This window comes from Anomaloglossus baeobatrachus, chromosome 3 (genome assembly GCF_048569485.1).
Source record: "Anomaloglossus baeobatrachus isolate aAnoBae1 chromosome 3, aAnoBae1.hap1, whole genome shotgun sequence".
NCBI lineage: Eukaryota > Metazoa > Chordata > Amphibia > Anura > Aromobatidae > Anomaloglossus > Anomaloglossus baeobatrachus.
The window spans coordinates 523,091,155-523,101,894 of NC_134355.1; the positions used below are offsets into that span (position 1 = coordinate 523,091,155).

The following is a 10,740-nucleotide window of genomic DNA, read 5'->3' on the forward strand; positions in this document are numbered from 1 at the left end:
TGCTCATCTTGATGCTAAGGTTCGTCATATAGAGTCTTATCTTGCACAGACTCCCCTTGCAGAGCCTAAGATTCCTGTTCCTGAATTTTTTTCGGGAGATAGGGCGAGATTTTTGAGCTTCAAAAATAATTATAAATTATTTTTTGACCTGCGCCCTAAGTCCTCAGGGAATCCCGTATAGCAGGTTAAGATTGTTATCTCCTTGCTGCGTGGTGACCCTCAGGACTGGGCCTTCTCTTTAGCGTCTGATGATCCGATTCTCAATGATGTGGACTCCTTTTTTCAGGCCTTGGGATTATTATATGACGAACCCAATATTGTGGACCAAGCAGAAAAGGTCTTGCTGTCCTTAACTCAGGGTTTGAATTCTGCAGAAACGTTCTGTCAGAAATTTCGAAAGTGAGCGGTCCTTACCAAATGGAATGATGATGCGCTTGCGGCTCTTTTTCACAAGGGTATTGCTGATGCTGTGAAGGATGTAATGGTAGGATTTCCCGTCCCTTCTGGTCTTGATGCCTCTATGACCTTGGCCATTCAGATTGATAGGCGTTTACGTGAACGCAGGAAGATACCTGCTGGTTTTGTGCCTGTGGAACAGTCTTTGGAGCCTATGGAGTGTGATAGGGTCCTTTCTAATGCTAGTCGGCAGGGGTTCAGACGGAAGAATAGACTGTGCTTCTATTGTGGAGACGCTTCTCATAACATCTCTGTCTGCCCTAAATGTGAAAGGAGATTGGCTACTTCTGTTACTGTGGGTTCTTTGCAACCAAAGTTTCTTTTGTCTGTCACATTGATTTGCTCATTGTCTTCTTTTTCTGCATTTGCCTTTGTGGACTCAGGGGCAGCGCTCAATTTGATGGATTTTGGGTTTGCTAGGGATTGTGGTTTCCCCATGGTTCCTTTGCAAACTCCTATTCCTTTAAGGGGCATTGATGCTACCCCTTTGGCTGAACATAAACCCTAATTTTGGACCCAGGTTCCTATGAGAGTTCCATCTCCTAAATTTAAGCCCAGATTTATTGGACCTTATAAGATTTCGGAGATTATTAACCCTGTATCTTTCCGTTTGACTCTGCCTGCGTCATTTAAGATTCACAATGTCTTCCATAAATCCTTGTTGAAGAAGCATGTGGAGCCAGCAGTTCCTGCAGCAGCGCCTCCTGACCCTGTTTTGGTACAAGGGGATCTGGAGTATGAGGTTGAAAAAATTCTGGATTCCCATCGCAGTAGGCGTCAGCTTCAGTACCTTGTGAAATGGAAAGGTTATGGGCAGGAGGATAACTCTTGGGTTGTGGCTTCTGACATTCATGTGGACAGGTTGGTTCGCGCCTTCCATCATGCTCATCCCGAGCGACCCGGTTGCGTGGGTGAGGGTTCGGTGACCCCTCCTCAAGGGGGGGTACTGTTGTGAATGTTAGTTATGTTTTGGCTGCTGGGAGGCTCCCTCTGGTGGCCAGGAATGGTTTGGACTTGGACCAGGTGTGTTGTGCAGTGGGTGTTTCCTTTGTTAACTCTCTGCTTATTTAAGTCCTGGTCTGATTGCAGGCTGTTGCCGGATGTCAGTTGTTCTTTGTATCTCCAGCTTGCTTAATCCTGCTTTACACCACATCTACTCCAGATAAGTGCTTGCTCTTTATTTATTGTCTGGTTCTTTTGCTTATCTGGGTTTGTCATTTGTTGTGGTTGGTTTCAGTTTATTTCCTTCCAGGGATTTTCCCCCTCAGTGGATTGTTGAGGAACTCCCTGCAGTTCTGTGTGGAGTATAGCTCCTTTGGGTCCATGTGTTTGTGGCTTGTTTAATTTGTTATAATTCTTGTTTTCTGTTCATTGGTATGACAAGGGCACCTGGTATAGGACGGAGTTCAGATCGAGCGATCTGAGGGCCTTTTTGTACTATCAGGAAGTTGGTATTTTGCAGGGTTTTTCTCTGGACACCATCAGTCCCCTTTCCTGTCCTTTCCTATTTTAGTCAGCGGGGGCCTCACCTTTTGCTAATCCTGTCATCTACCTGTGTATTGTGTTTTTCCTATATCACCGCAGTCTTTGAATGTGGGGGGCTTGCTATTCTTGTCTATTTTCTGAGGCAGATAGTTATTCATCTTTCCTACCTTTAGGATAGTTAGTTCTCCGGCTGGGTTTGCGGTGCACAGGATGTTAGTTCACCCCTCGGCTACTTCTAGTTGTGATGGTTAGTAAGGGGATGGCGGCCAGATTAGTTGCCAATGCTCTTGTCACCTTTTGCCAATGATTTGTGGTGGTCTTCCATGGTTCCGGATCATAACACGCGGGGCCACAACAGTCAAATAATTTGTGCACGCAGCCAAGGCTCCGGACTTACCAAGTGACACCGGTGGGGGCGGGACCTGGATGGGCTCCCCCCGCAGAGACTGTGGGGCCTAGAGACTTTGGTTTACCATCTGTGGGAGTGTCTGATTGTTCCACCTAATCCAGCACCCAGACTACCGCAGTGAGTAATTGGACCCCTGAACCCTGCTTTCCCAACACCAAGCCACCTGATCACCAAACCCCACTATCCGGGGCCTTCCCTACCTGCGGAGGGACTGACACCTTGCTACCCCCACACCATCTGCCCCGGTACTCCCTTCGGCAGCGTCGGTACTCCCCTTACCGCAACCCGCAGGTGACGTTACGAACATTTATCCCCTGTAAATACCCCCTTTACATTTGAGTGGCCGCAAGCCCTCGGGTCCGGAGACCCTCGAGCCACAGCAACCCCGGATCCAAGCAGTTCAACTGCTGCAGGGGCGGCACACACACCAGGCGCTCCTACAATATTAGCTGCTGCGGCCGCAACTATCCACACTGACCGCTTCTAAGATGTCCACTACTGCTGATGCAACTATTCACACCGGCCGCTCTTACGAAATCCGTTGTTGCTGCTTCTACACCCAGAGACTGTGTCCATGGCGCCAGCTGCCAAGGTGCCGTTGATCCCCTGGGACTGCTCTCTGTTAGCTACCTACCAACGTGTGTTTCTATTGCCACCTCCTGTAGCTTTAGTTAAGTTTTGGTAGCCTTTCTAGTTCGTTCCAGTGATCTGTACCTTCAATCCAGTGGATGCCCTAACACCAGTTAAGACCCACATTGAACCAGCAACCAGCAATAGCGCAATCACAGATGAACTTTGTGCAAGCTCCCGCTGCTTGGCAGTCCTTAAGGCCTGGGATGATCTTCATCTATTCCCTATATAGGGAGAGTAGCTTTGGCCGAGCCCTTCCCCCATTGCTGTCGCAGGTTAGCTGGTGTCTTGTGAAGCGGACCATATCGGTCAGGTAACAGAAGTATGTCCAACCCAAACAGCACAGTACAAAATCATAAAAACTAAAGGGAAAACCAGGAACTATAGCCAGGGATGAAGAACCAGAAATAACCATCAACAAATGGTGAGAAACAACCAGAAGCTTTACCAGAGAACACTCACTACACCACTGTGCTAGAAAACTGACTAAATAGTATTGGGCTGTGGTAGGAGCAGGGTATAAATAGCCAGCCCAATACTACAGAATAAAGTAAGGTGCTGCATCACTCCCAGTTATGTCCAGGGAGCTATTCCCTGTTTACCAGTATGGCTAGGTGCACATATTCCCACCATTGGGTTACACGAGGCAAGGCAGCGTCCTGCCTTGCCTGGTGACCTATGTCTCCTGGGCCACGAAACAAGTGGGAGGCACATCGTACACCACTTCCTTACACAAAGCACCAACATGTGTAGCCACATACCCAAAGTGTGACATAGCCCCACCCCCAGAGTGGACAGACTGGCGGGGAAATCTGGGAACCGGAGGAGGACAATTGCTACCATTTCAGGTATTCCTAATATCCTTTAAGCTGTCCCTCACAAATCTATCATGAATTCAATAGCCAGGATCATATTTCTAACTGTTACACTGATACCACCACCATGTGCCAGTCTCAGTGCTGGTTACCCATCCACTACAGAATCCAATATAAACTTATCACTCTCACCCACAAAGCTCTCCACAGTTCTGCACCACTCTACATCTCTTCCCTCATCTCTGTCTGCCACACTACCCGTCCTTTTTATTCTGCTATTGACCTAAGACTAACATCCTCTATAATCCAAACCTCTGACTCCCATTTCCAGGACTTTTCTCGTGCTTCACCAGTTTTATAGAATGCGCTACCCCAGACAATTTATTCTCATTATACCCAGTATACCTCAGTATACAGTTTCAAGCATGCCCAAAAACACATTTCTTAGCACTGGCCCATGACCTTACCTCACTAATCTATCCCTTGTTCTCTCTTCCACAGTAGCACTTTGTGTCTCCGGCACTTTAACAGATACTGGCTAGTCACTGGTTCATGTAGCTATATTTGAATGCCCTTTATTTATTATACTGATGGCTGAACCTTATATGACAAGGATTTTATTTTTACCTTTTGTGTTTCCTCTGTTTCCTAAAAACTGTAAATTTGTGAGCAGAAATCTCACTCCTTTTGGTTTGTGTACAACTAAGTGTGACTCTGTATTGACTTATCTTGTTTGTACATGTACCCTCTGAATTGTTAAGTGGCGGTGCTTTAGAAATAAAAAATGTTATTATTACTTCAAGAATACTTTACCCTTACTGAAACATTTTCTTGACGTTTCAACAATTAATGACTGGTTGGTCTGGAGACCATGGAAATTTCAACTTGATGCCTTACTGTACAAGATGAATAGCCACTGTGGCTTTGACGGACGATTCAACTTAATTCCATACTGGTTGGATACGTACAGAAGACGGCCTATGTGCAAGGAAAGTATATGGAGTCTTTTCAGTCCAAAAATGTGTCTGTGAAAGATGCTGCTTATTTATTTCATTTGAAGTAGAAGTGGCCTCCAATACCTCTTGGGTTACTGTGTGGCTGCACATCGTACCAACAGTATGTTCATCCAATTCCACGTAACAGAGATAATACATTCATATAGGTTTCCGACAACATGTGAAACTATAGTTCTGTGTAAAACATTCCAAGACAAACTTCAAAAATGTAAGTCTGTTATATTATCTTACTGTGGCATCTAAAAGCGTAGTTCCTTTAAATATCACTGAAAACACAATATTTCCTTGTACTCTACTCCCATGCTAAGTGAACTGCACATAACAGATTTCTTGCTGCCTGCTCTTTTGAACAGAACTGCAGGGCACATATTTGTATCTAATAGTTGTACCCACTCACATTATTCTGGGCACAGAATCTTTTATTAATATTACCCAGCAAGCTAAGATACATATATCATGCAGTTCCTTTTTGATGCAAAACATGTCCAGCATGAGTACTGCTATGAAGTGACAGATTATTCTGATCCTGTAGCGTATAATTTACCAGATCAGATGATAGATTAGATACTTGGAATATGGGATTATAGGGATGCACTAGTGAACCTCCATTTATATGTTCTTTTATATTTTTATAATGTTTAATACAGAATTGCCTATTTTGCATTTTTTGTGTTGGATTCTCTCTCTTAATACTGGGACTGACACCAAACTGGAACGCAACAAAAAAATCTCATTCTTTGCAACCCTTTGGAAAACACAACCCATTTTATTATGATAAATCAGTTTTTAGTAAAATTTTCATGAAGCAAAGAACATTTACAGGAAAGAAAAAAAAAAGGGATAATGGTTAGGACAGACCTCAAGAAAACAGTTACCGCCGTCAGTAAACAATCGACTCATCAGTAAGAGTAAAAAGACTCAACAGTTTGTCCTATTTTAATCCTACTAAACCATGGTATATTTAAGTCTACCAGGAGGTAACTCTAGGCCGGCTAACTATTGTTTTATATCCACATTATGTCTCTCTTGAGGCAGGGCCACCTATGCAACTAAGAAAAGTAAAGAAAAATAAAATAGTTCCTGAGGAACAAGGAAAGATAAGAGATAGAGGGGACAGAGAGAAAGGGACTAGGGGGGAGGTAAGGAGGTAGGGAGGGAATGTGTTGTTACTGAAATAAGGCGCCAAAGTCCAAGGACTCCTTAAACATAATCCAGGGCTGCCAAAGGCTACAAATTTCTCATTATTACCCAAGACCAAAGATGAGAGTTCCTCTATATGGCACAAATACGATAGTTCCGCCTGCCGTTCCTGGATGCTGGGAACCCCTGTAGATCTCCAATGTCGAGGAATGACTGTCTGAGCTGTAATGAAACAGAACCGCAGGAGGCTCTTTTTTGGTGCCCCATAGAGCAGGGCAGAATTGAGAGGAGAGATATTTTGATCGAGGGAACAATGTTCTCTCCTGACATTTGATTTTAAATCTGGAACACCTGAGTCCAAAAATTGGATAATCCCTGGTATCCACACCATATATGTGACAATGTGCCTCTATCCGAACCACACCGCCAACAGCTCCCCGGGATCGATGTAAAGGCAAATGTTGATTTGCGGGGCATTGATACCATCTTGCCAATAAGTTGTAGCTCTTTTCCTGGGCACTGCATGCTGCCGAGATCTTATGAGAGAACAGATATGCCTTCTGCTTTTCTTCCTCTGAAAAGGTGAGGCCCAGTTCCGCTTCCCAGACTCTAATGTGTCTAGTATCCTCAGATTAGAGGGCCCCATTCACCAAGCGACAAATGAGTGAGATCTGATGCGTGGGCGGCGAACTTTGAAAGAATAGGTGTTTGAACGGAGTGGACATAGCCAACAAGCGGGGGCCGCCCCCACCCAAGCCAAGACCTCACAAAAGAGCAAAACGCATATACTCATACCACTTCAAGTGCTGGTCAGGGAATGTGATTTGAAGTTCTTCAAAAGAGGACAGGTGATTGCCCAGTAATATCTGCCCCATTCTGATGTCCCAGTCCCCTCGTCACTCGAGAAACCTGTCATCGGTGCATCCTGGAGGGAAGCTGGGATTACCAAATAAACAAATAAGGGAGCTAAGGGAGTGACCCTGCCAGATATACCTCCTTTATATGTTATGTCTTCCCAAGCCTCTAACGTCGCTTTAAGTAAAATCCCGTTTGGGTCTGTCATGAAAATATAATAAGCAGATATGTTTTCATGGTCTCTGGATCAGGAGTGATTACTCCCTCCCACCAGAGCCCTGCCAAATTAACAGCCAGGAAAAGGTTTCCTGGTCAGGAGATGTAACAGGTACCTTTCAATTAACTTACAACACCTCTCCCCAGGTCTTCAAAGACCCCCTGCGTAGCAAGAGACGCTCCGACTACAATCTGTATACACAGGGGTGGAGTACAAGTTTCCTGCAGGAATATAGCTTTTCTGATCAAAAGGCTAGGGCAGCCGTATTGTCTCCGTTGGGGAAGTATTAATATTGCAAGATACACATGTCCCCCAGATATGGTGGGCATACCACTGATCTCAAAATTCCATAACGCACATCTTACATATTTCAGCTTAATCGTAGGACATACGGAAGAGCCACAAATTAATATCTGCCCCCCAGAATTTACCAGGTCCCCCTTGTGTGGTATCCACCTTTTGCTAAAATCATAATATAAAATATGAGGGTAATATCATCCACGTGGGATGCTCCCACACAGAGATATGAGGACCATGAGGATTCCATAATGTTGGAAGAGGGGAAAACCCCCTCCCTTACCTGATGTCAGCAGAGGTGGGGCCTGCAGGTGTGACAGAGATTAATAGAAGCCAGTATCTTAGTACCCACTGTGTCAATGCCCAGAGGATATACATTCTGTGTATAGGATTGTCCATTTCCAAGGGGGTGCCTCCCCTGAGCCATAATCCGTGACCAGATGTAGTAATCTCTTTCATTTTTCCCTTTTATTTTTATGTAACTGTATACTGTATTTGTATTGTTCCCTTTTGTAAATTCTTGTATATTTTTATAAACACTGCCTTCTATTTTGGATTAAACATATAAACTTTAACAGTTTCTTTCCTCATGCTTTATATATATATGAATCCAAAACCCGAAGGGCCTTATGCTATCTGTAACGGGTATCCGAACTGCCTGTGAAACGTCCAGTGGTGGAAGCAGAATTATTGTTGTGTAGAATTATTGGGGTGCTATCATTAAGGGTACTGAGGTATATATATATATTCCATTAGCGGGAATCGGTGATATATACATTTACCCTTGCTGTGAGACCTCCAATATTTGGCATTATTAGCTCAGCAGCCTCAGGTACTTATTGTCCGGCAGCTCCAAAATTGACCTGACACTAAAGGGGCGCTAAAGAGTAGCCGTGTTCTTGACAAATCCGTGAACAGCTGCGGTATATCTGGGTGACTCCCCCGGCTGTTCGTGACAAATTGGTGGCAGCGGTGGGATATTGAGCATTAGTGATCTGGTTTGAGCAATCATCCCTTTCACTAAAAACTTGCAAAAGTTTTGAGGATCGAACTCAGTGTTTAAATATACCTGGAACAATACTGTATATGTAGCAGTTACCCCCTCCCCTCTCTTGTTTTCTATCCTATCTTTTATTTGGAAAGTGACTGCTAGGATGGCAGCTGCTTATAAGAAGCATGAGAAAGCTGTGCTGATCCAAATGTGTGAGGAGCGAGGCCTCGATGGGTCCAACAAGACCAAAGAGATGCTAATCTGTGCCTTGGTGGAGGATGATCTCAAAGACCAGCACGATGTGGCCCAAGAGCATGGGACCAGTGAAGCACCAGGAGACCTTGCCATGGACCTAGCTCCAGGATGGTCCGGAGAACTATCTGAGTCCGAGAGGTCTGGCAGCAACCCCAGCTCCCGGAGTGGAAGGAACTCTTACTTGCCGATGATTCTGCAGAAACTGGGAGAATGTAACTCTTGAGCACGGATAAAGTTTGTGCTACAAGAACGCCAAGCAGAGCGTGAGTTTACTGAGCGCCAGGCCCAGGCTGAGAGAGCTGAGCGTCAGGCCCAGGCTGAGAGAGCCGAGCGGGAGGCCCAAGCTCAGAGAGACCACGAACTGAAGGTTCTCCAACACCAGTAGCAGACCCCTTCTCCATTGAACTGTGGGTCTAATAATGCCAGCAGCTTCAAACCCCGACCTGAGCTCTTTCCTGTGATGGAAAAGGACAGGGACTTGGACACTTTTGTGAGGGGATTTGAAAAGACTTGCCATCAGTACCAGTTGCCCAGTGGCCGGCCAGTGGGCCCGATACCTAACACCAGGGCTGCGAGGCAAGGCCCTGGAAGTGTTTGCTGCACTCCCTCCAGCACTAGATGGAGACTATGAGGCCATAAAGCTGGCTCTGATACTGAAATACCAGCTGACTCCAGAGGTGTACCGCAAAAAATTCCGGACTCTCCAGCGTGGACCTCATGACAGCTACAGTGATGTGGTGGATGGGCTCCGGACCACCTTTGATCAGTGGGTCCAAGGACTGTCCATTACAACCTTTGAGGAGCTAAAGGACCTACTGGTGAAGGACCAGCTCCTACATCTTTGTCCTGTGGAGGTTTGACAATTTGTTATGGACCGAGAGCCAAAAGGAGGCCGTGAAAGCAGCCCAGATTGCCGACATCTATGAGGCCAACCGCGCATCGGAGGTGTGGAAGCCTTCCACTGCCAGCGGCAAAGGCGGTAAGATGACCACAACCACCCCTGCCCCAGCCAACCAACATTCTGAAGGTCCTGCACAATCTTCTAGCACCCAGCCTACATCTGATACCCGCCGGTGCTTCACCTGTGACCAACCAGGGCATATTAGCTTCACCTGTCCCGAGCGGCAAAGGAGGAGTCCCACACCTGAGGCCCGAGGGCTTAGTGCCAATGTCCTGTTTGTGGTTGAGACGGGTGGTCGAACCCGTGAGAACTGGCAGCCCGTTACCATGGGCAACACCATCACTGAGGGGCTCAAGGACACTGGTGCAGAACGAACTCTCATCCACCCTGAATTCGTGTTGCCTGGTGAACTCATCCCTGGGAAGACCCTGACTGTCACTGGGATTGGGGGTATTCACCGATCCCTCCCAATGGCCCGAGTTTACCTGGAATTGGGTGCTGGGAGGGGATGGAAGATGTGGGGATGTCACGAAACCTTCCAGCAAATGTTTTATTGGGGACTGATTTGGGTGCGGTTGGTGGCACAATACGTCCTCGACAACCTTGCCCAATCTGATAAGTCATGTGATGCAAATGTTGTTAAGTCATATGATGCAAGTGCCGTTGATTAGTTATGTGATGTAAGCCCTGTTCAGTCTTGTGACCCGAATATTGATGATCAGAAGGTGATTATTAATGTTGTGCATGAAAATAAAGTGGATGATTGTGCTGGGAACCTCAACCACGTCACACTGCGGGGTGACACTGAGGATTTCCCCAAGGAAGTGAGTGTCCGCACTAAGGTAGAGGGAGGCAGGCATGGGGACCATGAGGAAGGTGGTAACATGCAGCTTGTCAGTGTCACGACGAACTGTGACATGGCCGTTGGTAGCTGCCCCAAAAATAGTGCTGACCCTGGGGTATCACAAAGGGGTGCGCCTCATTATACAGGAGACCTCAGCCATGTCACACTGCGGGGTGATGTGGCTGACGATCCCCTCACAGCTGTAAGAATCATTGCTAAGGGAGATGGAGACATGCATGGCAGCCATGAGGAAGGTGGTTGTGTGCAGCTTGTCAGTGTCACGATGGACTGTGACATGACTGGTGGTAGCTGCGCCATGATTAGCACTGATTCTGTGGTACAATATGATGAGAGGAAAATGTTTTCCCCAGCCGGACAGGGTGATGAGACAGTCGTATCCATGACCTGCCCGGACGATGGGAAAGCTGT

At 46.4% G+C, this 10,740-nt stretch overlaps 1 pseudogene; it reads left to right on the forward strand.

Moving 5' to 3' along the window:
- The first annotated feature begins 8,474 nt into the window (after nucleotides 1–8,474).
- Nucleotides 8,475–10,083, forward strand: LOC142297292 (uncharacterized; annotated as a pseudogene).
- Nucleotides 10,084–10,740: the final 657 nt, after the last annotated feature.